This window comes from Gossypium raimondii, chromosome 12 (genome assembly GCF_025698545.1).
Source record: "Gossypium raimondii isolate GPD5lz chromosome 12, ASM2569854v1, whole genome shotgun sequence".
NCBI classification, from domain to species: Eukaryota; Viridiplantae; Streptophyta; class Magnoliopsida; order Malvales; family Malvaceae; genus Gossypium; species Gossypium raimondii.
Genome location: NC_068576.1, coordinates 52,114,505 through 52,130,283, shown reverse-complemented (window position 1 = coordinate 52,130,283; position 15,779 = coordinate 52,114,505). Strand labels below are relative to the sequence as shown.

Below are 15,779 nucleotides of genomic sequence, written 5' to 3'. Positions count from 1 at the left end.
AGCCATACCCACAAACAACTTATATTGGTTTTTAAATAAATAGATTTAATATCATTAATTTTAAGTTTTCTTTCGAAATTTTTATCAATTTCTAACTTAGGTCGTGTTTGATAACAAATTGAAAATGTCATTCCGTTGAATTATTTGGTTATATTTTGTAAGTAGTCCCTGTATTTTGTGAAAATTATAATTTTAGTACTTATACTTTTATTTGATCAATTTTAGTCTCTATACTTTTCAAATTTTAAAATTTTAGTCATGACCCAAACAAGAATGATTAAATCTGTTTGTTTAAATTCATTTATCAATCTTATACTATGTGTACAATTGTAAATTTAGTTTACATTCTCCAATTTAAAATTCTAAGTCACTATATTTTTGAATTTTAAAATTTCAATTTTAACGTAAATGACAATTACTAATCAATTAATTGAATTTTTATTGAGTAATATGTGAAAATAACAACCTCACATAACCTTACACATATGATAAGATATTTGTTGCATCGGGTTTTGGAAACAAAGAAAGCTTAACGAATTTAATAATTATCATTTGGTAGGACTGAAATTTAAAATTTTAAAAGTATAAAGATTAAAATGACCAAATTAAAATAAAGGAACTAAATCAATAACTTTCACAAATACAAGGACAAATAGCAGAATTTAACCAAAATATTTTCAATCGTTTACTTTTTTTAAACATGTTTTGATAATCCCAACAACCGTTTGATAATTTTTTCAATGAAAACCATTGAAAAGATAATCTTAATAAAGAAATACATTTCCCCATTTATACTTTATTATTATTTTTTATATTATGTATTATCCTTTAAATTGCATCAATCCACAATAATTTAAATTAATTGTTTTTATTAGAAGTTTTGATATCGTTAAAGATCATTTTTTAGTTTTATGATACTGTTATATTTATCCCTTTTAAGTTTTACCACATATATTTTCTTTATATTCAATCAAAATTAATGGTAAAATATAAAATAAAATTTTAAAATATAACATTATATTTATTAAATAATATATTTATATTCGACACATATTTTTTAGGTTAATGTACTTGGGAAGTGTCGACATTTTTACTCAAAAAAAAAACATTATTTGGGAAGTCTTTATATTATAGGGACTGGATCAATTTAATCTCTTTATTATTACATGGACCAATTTAGTCCTTATACTATTAAAAGAATCAAATAAGTTCAGTTTGTAAGAAAGCTAAAATTTACTGTACAAAAAACGTCTTGAATTTTTTTCAATTGTAGTACTGTAACACCCTTAACCCGTATCCGTCACTGGAACAGGGTAACGGAGTATTACCAAAATTTACGAATCAAATAAACAAATATTTCACATCATATAGCATTCATATTAGAAATCATCATAAAGTCTCTTATACGAGCCCTCAAGGCCCAAAATATACATTAGAAATAAGTAAGGACTAAACTGGGTACTTAGAAAATTTTTCGAAAATCATCAAAAAATTTTCAATGTGCAGGGGACACACGCTCGTGTGACCAAGCCATGTGGCTCACACGGTCAAGAGACACGCCTATGTCTCAGGTCGTGTGGACATTTGAAATAGGGCACACGACCGTGTCTCAACTTGTGTTAAAACTTGAGTGCTTTCTGACTTAGGTCACACGGTCAAGCCACACGCCCGTGTGCTAGGCCGTGTGAGCATACTGACTTATATTATTAAAGTACAGGGGTCACACGGCCAAGCCACACGTCCGTGTGTTAGGCCATGTGAATAATTTCGAGCATTCTGTTTTGCAATTCATGAGATGCAGGGGTCACACTGCTAGACCATATGCCCGTGTGAAAGGCTGTGTGGACAATTTTGAGTATACTGACTTGTACAATTTCTAAGTTACAGGGGACATACAGCTATGTCACTTAGCCGTGTGTGACACACAGCTGAGACACACGCCCGTGTATCTGCCCGTGTGGATGGAAATAAGCCATTTCAAGGCCACATTTCTCACTCATTTTGATATCAACCTAAACACAACATTTTAACACATCAATGAACCACAACAAAGCAATCATAGCAAGCCAAAATCATGTTTTAAGCATAGTGTATCATCATATATACCCAAATACTCAAAATTACCTATTTAATCCATCTAACAATTCTACCTAAGTTCACCATAATTGAAATATACACAAATACATATATCATTCACACCAACATCATCAATATGTCTCATTTCCAACCCAACATATATATAAACAATACTATAATTATTAACATTTTCACAAAACAAACTTTGATTAAATCCACACAAACCCTATACATGTCATATAAACCATGTAAAACATTTCAAAAACTACTGAAATAGGCTGGATAGTGTGACTTGAGTGTTGATCCGATCTTTCAACCACTCGAAAATCTAAAAAACATTAAACAACACCAGTAAGCTTAATGAAGCTTAGTAAGTTCGACGAGTTAAACATAAATCTTACCGAACCTATTATAACAACTCAAATAAACAAAATTTTTCATGCAATTTCCCTGTCAATGTAACACCCCTTACCCGAGACCGTTTTCAGAGTCGAACTCGAGGCATTACTTTACTTAACTTAAAAATTCGGGGTATAAAATTTTACTTTTGAAATTAATTTTACTATTTACAACAAAGCTGTCCACCTGTGCAGCAGTTACTAATTTAGTTATAACTCAAGCTACGAAATTTGAAATTTAAATCTGTAAACTTTCCCTGAAACTAGGCTCATATGTCTTCTTACCATAAATTTTTCAGAATTTTTGGTTTAGCCAATTAGTACAGTTTATTAGTTAAACTCTCCCCTATTTCACCACTCGACTATCCTGACCTCTTGTCACTAAAAATAATCTTTCTCATTGTAGGATTTTCATATGGTGTTCTTACTTGTTTCTAAAAAAATAGACTCAATAAGGAATCTAGACATATAAACTACAACTAATAAAAATTTTTGTACAATTTTTAATGATTTTCTAAACTCAGAATAGAGGACTCCAAAAATAGTTCTGACCCTATCTCACTAAAATTCACATATCTTAAAATATAAAATTCATTTTGCTACACCATTATTTTTCTATGAAATTAGACTTAATAAGCTTTAATTCTATATATCATTCACCTTATAATTCATTTTGTACTATCCTAGGTGATTTTTCAAAGTCACGTCACTGTTGCTGCTTGAAATCTGTTTCTTTGCAAATTTTACTCTTTCATGATTTCTATGCATTATTTATCACCTAAACATTTGTAACAACAAACACCTTCATACTTAGCCATTTTAACAACCATTCATCATCAAATACTTACATATCATTCTTTAGCAAAATCATAAATACAAACATCCAAAATAACTAAGTCCCTATACATGCCATAACCCAAACATGATTCATCCTAAAATACCGAGTTGTTGTCGTTGATAGTGTGGACGATCTCCGACGTCTTTAAGTTCCCGAAAGTAGCTTTACAATACTATAAGAGAAAGAAAAATAAAAGAAGTAAGCATAATCTTATTAAGTTTATTAGCAAATAAATAACAACATTTAACACAAATAATTAAACTCAAATGTCAAGATCTCTAGTTTAGTCTTTATTTAATCTCATTCTCATTCTCTTGCTGGTTTACTTAGTTAACTCATGATCGTAACTTATTCTTCTCTTGTTGAAACATTGAGTATCAATTGATAATATAGTAAGTTCTTAACTCTTATAACTCATCTGAGCTTGCCATTTATGCTTTTAAATGAACTTTCATTAACATGATTCGTTTACTAGCCCGTTGAGCCACGTTGGAATAATAAGGATACTTGGGTCTTTTCTGATAATAACATGCCAAAGCCATGTCCCAGACATGGTCTTACATGGGATGTTCTCATATCGGTGCCCATGCCATGTCCCAGACATGGTCTTACATGGGACCTCTCATCTCGGTGCCAACGCCATGTCCCAGACATGGTCTTACATGTCTTACATGGGACCTCTCATCTTGGTGTCAACGCCATGTCCCAGACATGGTCTTATATGGGACCTCTCATCTTAGTGCCAACACCATGTCCCAGACACGGTCTTACATGGGACCTCTTTACCCAAATGTCATGACATTTGTATCCGATACATTCCTCATGTTTCAACGGGGCTTTTTAACACTGATTCTCTGTCATCTCATACTTGAGTCAACATTAAATAAATTCATAAAATAAATGCATAATTGCTGGAAAATAACAATATTAATAATAATTATTAAAATATTATATTTATTTACCGTAAACTTACCTCGGTACAAAATATAGCCAAATTCACCAACTTAGCCTTTAACTTTATTCTTTCCTTTGTCTAACCTCGAGTTTCGTTCTTCTTGATCTAAAATAGCAAATTTATCTCATTTAATACTCACATTTATCAAAACACCCTCGACTCTAACTTTGGAAAAATTACGATTTTGCCCCTAAACTTTTACATAATTACGCTTTTACCCCAAAGTTCGGAAATTAAACTTCATCTCATATTCTTATGTTATATAACATGCTGAACATTTTTCTCTTCTATGACAACATCAAATTCTCACTCTAACACTTACTTATGTACATTAGGGATTTTTACCGATTATGTCAACTTACTCGTTTTCGCTTAAAATCGGCTAGCAAAAGTTGTTTAACATAATTTCTAGCTTCATATTCCATCATAAAACATCAAAATAAACATTTTTCACCTATGGTTATTTTTCCAAATATAAACCCTAGGTTAAATTATTGCTAGAATAAACTAAATTAAGCTACCGGGATCTCAAAAACGTAAAGAGCATTAAAAACGGGGATTGGGATCACTTAGTACGGAGCTTAGAAGCTTGAAAACCCTAAATATGGCTTCTCCCCTTTCTAAATTCGGCCTAATGAAGAAGATGATAAAAAATTGGCTTTTAATTTTGTTTTTAATTCATTTTAATAACTAAATGACTAAAATGCCCTTAATGAAAAACTTTGGAAACATGCCTAACCATGTCCATTTTTATCCACCAACTTAACCAATGGTCTAATTACCATATAAAAACCTCCAATTTAAATTTTCATAACAATTGGACACCTCTAACATATAGAACCCAACTTTTGCACTTTTTACAATTTAGTTCTTTTGACTAAATTGAGTGCCCAAACGTCAAAATTTTTTAACGAAATTTTCATGAAATCTTTCCGTGAAATTTTAGGCCATAGAAATATAATAAAAATAAATTTTTCCTCATCGAATTTGTGGTCCCGAAACCACTGTTCTGATAACCTTAAATTTGGGCCATTACAGTCAATCACAACTTCAATCAATGAATACACTTGTTTCAAGTCAATACAAAAAATAATAATAAGTATTTCAATTTCAATATATAAATCACCTTACCAAATCCTTCCCAAATCGGAGAACGACTTACGGATAAGAGTACATCGTTTTGTAGAAGCTCGAAAGCTTATCAGAAGCTCATGAGAGCTAAACAGAAACCCTTAAGGGTTGAACAGAAGCTCAAAAGAGCTGAACGGAAACTCATAAGAGTTAAGCAGAAGCTCATAAGAGCTGAACAGAAAGTAAATCACGAGAGTTCGCAACAAATGCTGAAACTTGGTTTAATTGGGTAATTTGCCGTCAATTTCCTCCAATGTCGTCATGTGCCACATAACAAATGTACTCAAATCTTGCATTCCATTTAATCCAAATATTCAATTCAAAATTATAACTTCAACAATAATTCATTTTCAACAATAGAATAAATAAAAATAACATTCATCAATTCCATATAAATATTAAAGTTTAACTGTACGAACTTACCTGGATTGAATTGTAATGTTTGCAGAAGTTCAAGGACTATTTCACTATTTTTCCTTTTTCACGAGTATCTACGGGATCTTGATCTAAAATATAAAATTACTCATTCATTAGCATATATTTCAGTTCCAATTAATTTCACAATTAATACCTTCAAAATTTCAAATTTACACAATTACCCCAAACTTTTACAACTTTTGCAATTTAGTCCCTTAACTAGTTAATCTATCAAATTAACTAATTTTTCTCAATTAATCACTTATCTAAATATGCTAGGCCATCATACAGCCCTAAATAAAATAAAAATTTACTACCAAACTCTAATACTTTAACCTTTTCACAATTTGATCCTAAAATCAATATTTAACAAAATCACTTTATAAAATCATCATACAACAAAATTAAAGCTCTAAATCCATGTTATTCATAAAAACATCTAATATTCATCAATAAAACTTCTAAAATTTTCAATAAAATCAAAAATAAGATAAAATTTAATTGTACCTAATTATAACAATCTCAAAAATATAAAAATTTTAAGAAAATGCAAGAATTAAACTTAGTTGAAGCAAAAATATGAAAAACCAGCTTAAACTCTCTCCCATGGCTGTTTGGCCGAAATTTAGAAGATGAATAGCGTAGAAACTTTTAGAATTCAATTTGTAATTTTCTAATTTCACCAAATTTACAAGTTTGCCATAATTGGCTTATTTTATTATTTTTTTCTTAATTATGCCGCCTCATCTATTTACTTTAGGCTTAATTGCTCCTTAGGTCCTCCCTTATTTATCAATTAAGCCATTTAATCACTATTTATTATAATTAACACGTTTTGCACCTTTTCTAATTTAGTCATTTTTAATTAATTAACTATCGAAACGTTAAATTTTTTAACGAAACTTTAATACTACCTTAATGACATTCCATAAATATTTATAAAAATATTTAGGGCTCGGTTTATAGAAACGAGGTCTCGATACCTCATTTTCTAAAACCACTTGACCTAACAAATCATTATAAAACCTAAATTTCCTATTCAAAAATCTTTCTAAAACCACATTTGACTCATAAATACTAAATAATAAAATTTACGAGCTTACTCGTCAGATTTGGTGGCATTGAACTACTGTTTCCGACACCACTGAAAATCGGGCTGTTACAAGTACAATTCCAAACAAAATATTCCATTTACATGACCACAAAAAATATTAACTTTATTAAACAGTAAATAATTTTTTTAAATAACAAATGTAAACACTATTCCAATTTAGTATTATTTGATTCTTTTTAATAATATATATATTAAATTAATCCATTTAATAGTAGAAGAACTAATATGATCAAATTCCTATAACAGAGGGTTTTAAGATACATTCACTTATTTTTAATGCTTAATATTTTGATCTATCAAACATCCAAAATCACATCATAGTTAGCTAGAATAATATAGATAAAAAATTTGACATTTTATTGTTTTTAAAAATAATATTAGGTAATTTAGACTAAATTTAGATAAGAATATTTAAAATCTTTGGGTTTACCTGACTTGTTAACTAATATTATATTAAGTTCATTTTAAATTGAGTGATAAATAGTTGTTTTAGGTAGAGTTTGAGTTCAATATTGTAAATAGAATAAAAACACTAAAATATTATTTTTAAAATAAAATTTGACCTGATTTAACGTCAAATTTAATTTCATCCTTATAACTTCTTGACACCCAAAGTACAAAAAAATTATAATGCATTTTTTTCCTAACACCATTAAGTGAAGATAAAGCTAATAAAATTTTAAATGTTGTCATTTATTCGTTATCTTGACCTATCCGAAAGATGAAAATGTGGTGACTGTTTTTTTAATAGGAGACTCTTATCTTGTATCTTGCTTGTAATGTATTCTCATTCCTATTATTCATGGAAAAAAATTATTAGCATACATATGAATGTTGATTTTGAAAATGATTGGCACTAGTTTATATATCATAAATATTTTATTAAACACTTGCTTATAAGCTATTGATCCTTAAGAAATGAAAACACTAATAATTATTTATTAGGATAAACAACAATTCGACAACATTAGTAAGGAGTTTGATATTTGAGGTTCCAAAAGGAAAATGTAAGGAGGTGAAGTCTTGGGTTTAAATATTATGGATAAAAAATAATATCGAAAAAAGTACTCATTTAAAGATTCTATTCAACTCAATTTATTTCAAGTAATGAAAGAAAAAACATAAAAATTTTATAAATGGATAAACATTAAATTAATCATTATCAACTTGTTTGATTGGTGGATGAGAGGATCACCATCAGAGGTGTTCATGAGCCGGGCCCAGAAAAAATTTCAGCCCACGTTCTAGGTTCGGGCCCGGCCCGAAATATGGGCCTAAAATTTTGTCCAAGCCCGACCCCGAAAAAAATTCCTAAGCCCGAGCCTAGCCTGACCTATTTTTTAATAAACACCAAAAATTTATTTTAAAAATAAAAAATATTTTAAAATTAAAAAATAAAAATATATTTATTATATTCGGACTGGGCCAGGCGGGCCTGAGCCAAAAAAGTGATGCCCGAGGCCCGGCCCATTTTCTAAATAGGCCTTGTTTTTTGTCTAAATCTATATTTTGGGCCTATATTTTTACCTAAATTTTTTTACATTTTGAGCAGACCGTCAAGCCGGACTGGGCCACCGGCCCATGAACACCTCTAATCACCACTATTATATTATGCCTGATTTTGGGTCTTTTATTTTATCAGTTGCGGGGCTGAGCTGGCAGCATGGGAGGTTGTCGCTTTTGTGTACGATGTTTGTTTTCTCATTTGTTGTATGGTTGCACTTGTTATCATTTCATGAATGCTGTTGTTAGGGGAGGAAACAAGGGACAGGACATGTTCCTCTGACTGTACCTCATGAACTGCAACCTCTTTTCTACCTCATTGATTGTGATGTTACGAATGAAATCCCCCGCCAAAAAGACACTGCCACCGTGATAAAGCCTAACGGCAGAGAAATGCAAGGGTAAAACTGAAATTTAAGATAAAAGCCGGGGTGTTTTAGTTTTACACGTCGGGGGGCATTGAAAAACAGTTCAAACCGTTTTTTAATCCCCTGCCTGCTGCCTTGTGGAGTAGGTGGGTCCCAGATGTCCAAGCATATGATGAAATATGAATGTCGTTCCTGCTTGGGGCCAGGGAAGAGTGGGCAGAGCTTTTCCTTTTTACAAAAACGACATTGACATGCCCAGTGACTCGATTGATATGAGCCATTGGCAGTGCTAATTTGAATCTAGGACTAGATTATTAGACACCTCGTTCGATTATATCTAGTATCAAGTCTGAAAGGGTATTAATTACATGTGAGGAAGGGGTGAAGGGGTGGGAGTCATTTTCCCCAGCTGTACAAAAGTTTGCACTTGTAACTGCTGCTCTATATCTATAATGGGATTCATCCGTGTGTCAGATAAATGGCCTACTTCGACAATACCTTATCTTGTAATGCTCTCCCCAATCAATAAACTACCAAGCAGGTATTTGTCGGTCCATTACCTGCTTCGCTCCAAGAACCAAAGGGATGATATACACAGGCTCCGTTGCCTGAGACCTGAGTAGACTCATCAATTAGTTACCAGAAGGAAAAAAGATGGGCAATACAATGTACTTATATTTGTTCAATGATCTGATCATAGAATATCACGTATCTAATGTATTCAACCTGGTGGAACCTAGGATCTCCAGCTCCGACACAGGTGCAACAAATGGCATCAGCACTTTGAGATATTTCCCTCTCTGTTGCACGTTTCAGTGCTTTGTACTTTTTCTCATCACTGCTTGATTACTCACCTGTAAATTTAAGGTCACAATAACAAGCTGTTGTATCATTTGATAAATTTGAGGGGAAGTTACAATTTTCAATTTCAGGCAAGAGGTAAAGTCTAAGTGTAGATGCTTGTTTTTTTGTTACTAACTGTTCTATAAATAGTAGTTCCGTAAATATCATTCACTGCAAGAGCACCTTTTGGGAACAACTCCATGTTGTGAAATGACTACCTTCATGAACAACTCTATGTTGGGAACAATATCATATTGGGAAAGACTTTTTGGGAATAACCTTAGAAGGTTGGTAGGATTGCTAGATTATTCCGCTTTTGAAATGTCCTGGAAAGTCCGGCTTGGAGGCTTATATGTGGAAATTGTGAAGAATCTCTTCTTAACCTTTCTTTGGGAATGCAAGTACTTCCTCTTTATTTCTTTAATGAACAATCGTTGCTAAAAAGTTAGTGCAACTCTCATTAACCCTCGTTATACCCCTTATCTATTTAAGTTACCTTCCATTTTCTCACAATCAAGTAATCACTTCCAATCCCACTATCCACCATTTTAGCACATTCAAGCCCACTTCCTTTCCATAACCGTTTCCCTTTTAACTTCCTTTTCCAAGGTCTAAAAGAGAGGTTTGAATGTCTCATTTAGGGGGACTTTTTGATCTTCTGACAAACTTAACGCCCTAAAATTCTCTCTGCAACTCTTTCTACAATCATAAGAACCACAGTAGCTTTCTATCTTTCTCAGCCCTTTATTGTGTCCATCACCACCACCTGCTACTGCACTTGTTTTCCAAAGCCTACTCCGATCTTCGTCTTCACCATCTCTCTATGACATCTCGTTTTGCTAGATTGTAACGTCTCCTCACCTTACTAAAAGAACCCTCTACACTCGGTAAGCACTATCTGTTAAAGATTTTCATTGGAAAAAATCCATTTAATTAATTGGTTGTCATTGCTGACAAAGGGCATATCCCAACCTTGTTCATCTTTCGATTGCTGTAACTTGTGAAGTTCACTCTTCTCAAATGTGTCAAAATGTCGTACCTGCATTTAGTTTTTGTGAAGTTCTTGTGAATATGAACAACAAATACAGAACAACAATAGATGCAGATAGCAAAATAAGACACCGCAAACCTGATAATACAGGGTCAAATGTTCAATAGGAGAACTAACAGCTTCTTTTGATTTTGCACAAAGTTTTACAACCTTCAGAAAAACACATTAGTAAATACATCAATTTACAGATAAATACAAGTAAAATCCCAAAAATATTTATTCATAGTTTCCCAGCATATAAACCAATGCATCATAAGCTACCACCTTCGAAGAAATAAGAACAGGAGTGCAATGTTTCTAACAGTTGTTAGCTTTTAGCAGCAGTTACACATAATTTGTTCTAACTTCATTCATACCATTGCATTATGTTGCAAATCCATTATTCTCCTTTCCAACAAATGTGAAACCTGAAGGAGACAACAGCCATCCAGTTGTGGAAATCAAATTAATTTGTTGATGCTGAAACTAGGTTAGAGAAGAGGATAACTTACATAATCAACTTATAAGGCTAGAAAACTACAACTAGCAATGAATGCAAATGAGAGACATCATTTAATGGGGAAGGAAGAAAAAGAAAGGTTCTTCCTTGTGTTTAGTTTGCACCTAAAATAAACAAAAAATGGACTCAGTAATTAACAATATCCGAAGACAAACCCCATACTATAATCAATTCAGATGCAGTAGTGGTTTCAGCGTACAAAAAGATGTGCAATGAACCATGGCAAGTACGCAACTAAATTGGAACTTTTCAAACAGAGTAATACCATGTCTACATGCAACAAGAAAGAAACTTTCAGAAGAGATTGTTGATTGTGAAAACTTAGTGGCAAACATCCAATTTAGATCCAATTCTGTTAAACCAATTTTCTCGAAGAATTATTATCCCTAGACTGAACCAACCAGCAAACAACTTTTTTCTGTTCACTTAAAAAATGCAACCTAGTAGATATTAGAGGAATGTTTGACTTCCAATTCCATTAAGATTTATGAGCAAGATTTTCTCTAAGTACCAATATCAGAAAGGGGTAATACTTACTGTAATAGCTTCCTAACAAGCTCAAAAGAAATGAAGGACAAAAGTTGGCTTCGATTCATTCAAATGAAGCTCTGTTATCTTAATCTCGGAATAAGATGAAGTAGAAGCACCCAATGATGCTACCTTTTCATGAATCAGTACAAGCATAACTGAAATATCTGATCAAGAAGTTTGCATTCATTATTGAGTCAAAACTCCTAGCACAATTACCTAGTTTAATCCTACAATACTGCATAGACTAACTTGGAAGGAAAACCTAACCGTTCAAAAATCCCAAGGTCTCACCCCTTAAAACAAAAGCACCATTCCTAACTAACGCTCCCTCTGTCTAATACATGCATTCCATATTTCAACTTAAATCTATAACATACAAATGCATCTCAAAGTAAAGTTTATTAACTTAGTCGACATCTTAAAAAAATCACTAAAGAATACAGAGGAGAGAACTCACGAGATGATTAACAATATGTGAGCCTGATGTATTCCCTCTAGAGTTACGAAACCAGTTTCTACACGAAGGAACATTACAGCGGACCACGCAAACCGGGTTTGAAACTCGGCAATACCGACAGCATGCCCGACAAAACCCCCCATTTCCATACTCATAACCGCCATTCTCATCGCCAACGGTCTCCTAAAATAATAATCCACTAATCCCCGTCACTAAAGCAGCAACCATGGCCTCATTATTGCTAATACCGTTGCTATTACTGTTGTTATTACTCATTACGCCACGGCTAGCGCCTTTGAAAGCGCTAAAAGGAGAAGAGGAGGCAACAGCGTCTAAGTGGCACTCGGCTGTGGTGGCACCGGAGGGTGTCGGCAAAGAACAAATAGGGTCGCGTGGGATGACCGTATACTCGAACTTGGACTCGGCTTGGGTGTTGAATTGGAGGAAGGTGTGAGCGTCAGTGGTAGGATCAGGTTGCGAGGCCGTCTCGAAATAAGATTCCATACAAGGAAAGTTTCAGAGCTGAATCGTTAATTTGAAGATTTTTTGTATTGACTAAGGAATTTACTCGGGAGTGTATGTAAGGGCCGCGGAGTTGGCGCGCTTGGGAGAAAACGACGCCGATATAACTGACGACACTTTTTGTTTTTGTTTTTATGATCCATTTCGATTAATTAAATAAAATCAATAACATTATGAATAAAAAAACAATTAATCGATAGTTTTTATAGAAACAATATATAAATAATTTTAAATTTATATATGTAAATTTAATTCCATTAATTTAACTTATTTTAGATTAACTTATGAAATTGATTCATATAATTTTGATATAATATAATCTTCCAATGATCAATTTTAAAAATATAATTACGACCTTTTTAGGTCAAATAATAAAATTTACATTTAATTAAATTGTTTATTTGCCATAGAATCTTTTTTCGTAAGCCCCATGATATATCTTTTCATTTCTCATTATTTTCTTCTAAGATCTTTTTATCATAATACTAAATCTACAGTTAATGGCTCTCTACCATCTTAAAAGTTGAATTATAGTCCAAATCACCATTTTTTTTCCTTTAATTTCTTCAGTTAATAATTAGTACGGTAAACGTGGACCAATTGCCATCTTTAAAATTAGTTGAAATGACTCTTGAAAACCCTCAACACTTCTCAAATTTTTATTTTTATTTTGGTGGAAAACACTTCTCAGAATTTTAACCACGGTGTGACAAGAGATGTATTTCTTCTCAACTTGGCGAGCTATACATACTTCGCCAATACAAATTAGTCACTCTTCATAATTGTGAACCGGTAAGCAACTCACCATTTTTCTATATTAAAAATATTTCTTTTACACTTCCATGACAAGCCTCGCCAGCTGTTATCAATTTTATTATGTGCATGCCTCGCCATTTTCTTTTTATTTTGGTATATATCATTGAAGCTTGGCAGTATACATACTCTTGGTGCTTATAATTTGCTCATATCGTTGGCTGTCATTAGTGATACAGTATATGTATATATACGAGTATAGTAAATCTATGCATCTTAGTCGTGGATGAGAGGTGGAGCATTTATGGTAAGTACAAGTTGTTGACGTGGGAATGAATTCTTAAATAATACTAATAAATTATTAAAAATTTACATAAACATTTGTAAATATTTACAAAGATACAACATTTGAAATCTACACTTATATTATAAATTTTATTTTACGGTTTAAACTATCAACAGATCTTGTGAATATTTTTGTCTTATATAATGTCACTTTGTAACTTTGGTTTTGATTAAAGGGGACAATTGCTACACATGTGTATTAATTCCACTTCATCCACATAACCTTGCACTAATAATAGGGTATCATTGCATACGTTTCATAAAAAAATTCTTATATACTCACAATGACAAGAGAGAAAAATGCTCCAGTGAAGCTGTTGTGAGGTCCCTTTCTGTTTCTCGTATTCTTTTTTAAAGATATTTTTATCAGAATACTAGATTTATTTTAGTGACTCTCTGTCTTTTTAAAATTTGAATCACAATCTAAACCACCACTTCTTTCCCTTGTTAATCTCAATTTTTAACAAGTATTCTTTGATTATATATTTACATTAACTTTAAATTTAGAGTTATTATTAATTAAATATAATAACTTGTCACCATTTTGGCAACACAGCCACCAGTTAATGTAAACTGCGCCAGACTCTTAGACTCTTAGTAGTCTCTAGCTCTTCTATGTTGAAATCTAATGCCCTCTATCTCTATGGCTCGGATGAATTAAATTAAGGATTGAAATTTTGAGAGGAAGTATATATATATGGCACTATATTTGATATGAAAGTTTTGTTTACGTCTTGGTAAAGAGTTGGTGTAGAAGTGGAGTAACTCGGCTCGTAAGTTAGATTAGTATTGTCAAGGATTTTTTAAATGGAGATACTCTTAAAAAATATCTTTAATTTGTAGACGTAGATGAAAGCGATGGAATGATTAATCTCTTTGGCCTTAGTTAACAAGGCACTGCAAAAGCTATTTTGTTGGTCTTTTTGTACACGTACGTTGAGGATTCAAAGTGGGTTGACAACAAAATGGAGCAAATAGGGATCTTAACCCTTTGATTAGATGGGATAATTTGAACAAATTCTCTGTAATATTAAACATTCAATTTAAATTTTTTAACCATTTGATCAAGAATAATTATCTTATACATTATCAAGAGAGTTTAGTTTGATGTCGTTTATTTTAGGATATAATAAAATAATAATTAAATTTTTAGAAAAGAACACTTGATATCATTTTAAATTTGTTTTGGAATTTTTTCTCTAAAAAGTTATAGCTTTATTTCTCTAAAAAATCAATTTAAGATCTTTTAATAATTTATTTTAACATTGACCTTTTAAAATTTTATTATCTTATTTTGATCCTTGTAATAAAATTACCAACTTCGCTAACTATTAGAAGCTCGATCACACTAAAAATAATGAAATTTATACATAAAATTATAAATTTTCATATTTTTTAGTATGAAAGTTGGTGTCATTTATTTAAAAATCTAATTATAATGAGAACCCGTGGGATAAAAAATGAAGAGAAAAAAATCAATTAAACAAGGATCATGTCACGTAAAATTTATATTGAGAAACATGAGCTTACCTCTTAATCAATTCCAACATTAAAGAAAATGAACTTCTTTCAAGGAAAAGTAGCATATATAATAACTTTTAACAAATTTCAAATCACCAACATAATGTCTTAAGTTTTAATATGACTTGAATACTTGGTGAAAAGTTACAATTTCTTTTATTTATTTATTAATCACATCTGTTAATTTTAAAAAATCTTACTATAATAAAAACCCACCTTAATCATTCTTGAAAATGTGATGGTAAAATATTCAAATTCATTTATTTGGGTTCTTACAAACCGACTAAGGACTAAGGACTAAGGAGTTTAGGGTGGAATGGATAAGAAGTCCGCCAAAATTCAAAATTATTCAAATTACAATGCAGGCCCACCTTCCGTTTTTCTTCTTTTCAGTTACCCATCCAAATGGCGTGGTGGCGTCTTCCCACAACCGAAGAAACCAACAAATTCCTGAAAC

The 15,779-nt window shown here is 31.8% G+C and overlaps 1 long non-coding RNA gene across 1 annotated transcript; it reads right to left on the bottom strand.

Moving 5' to 3' along the window:
- Positions 1-8,807: 8,807 nt before the first annotated feature.
- Positions 8,808-12,702, bottom strand: LOC105765044 (uncharacterized). The gene is made up of 5 exons (XR_008192089.1): positions 12,182-12,702; positions 11,051-11,101; positions 10,773-10,844; positions 9,527-10,682; positions 8,808-9,415 (listed from the first exon to the last, which is right to left on the bottom strand). It is a non-coding gene; the product is annotated as an uncharacterized LOC105765044 (long non-coding RNA).
- Between the last annotated feature and the right edge of the window lie 3,077 nt (positions 12,703-15,779).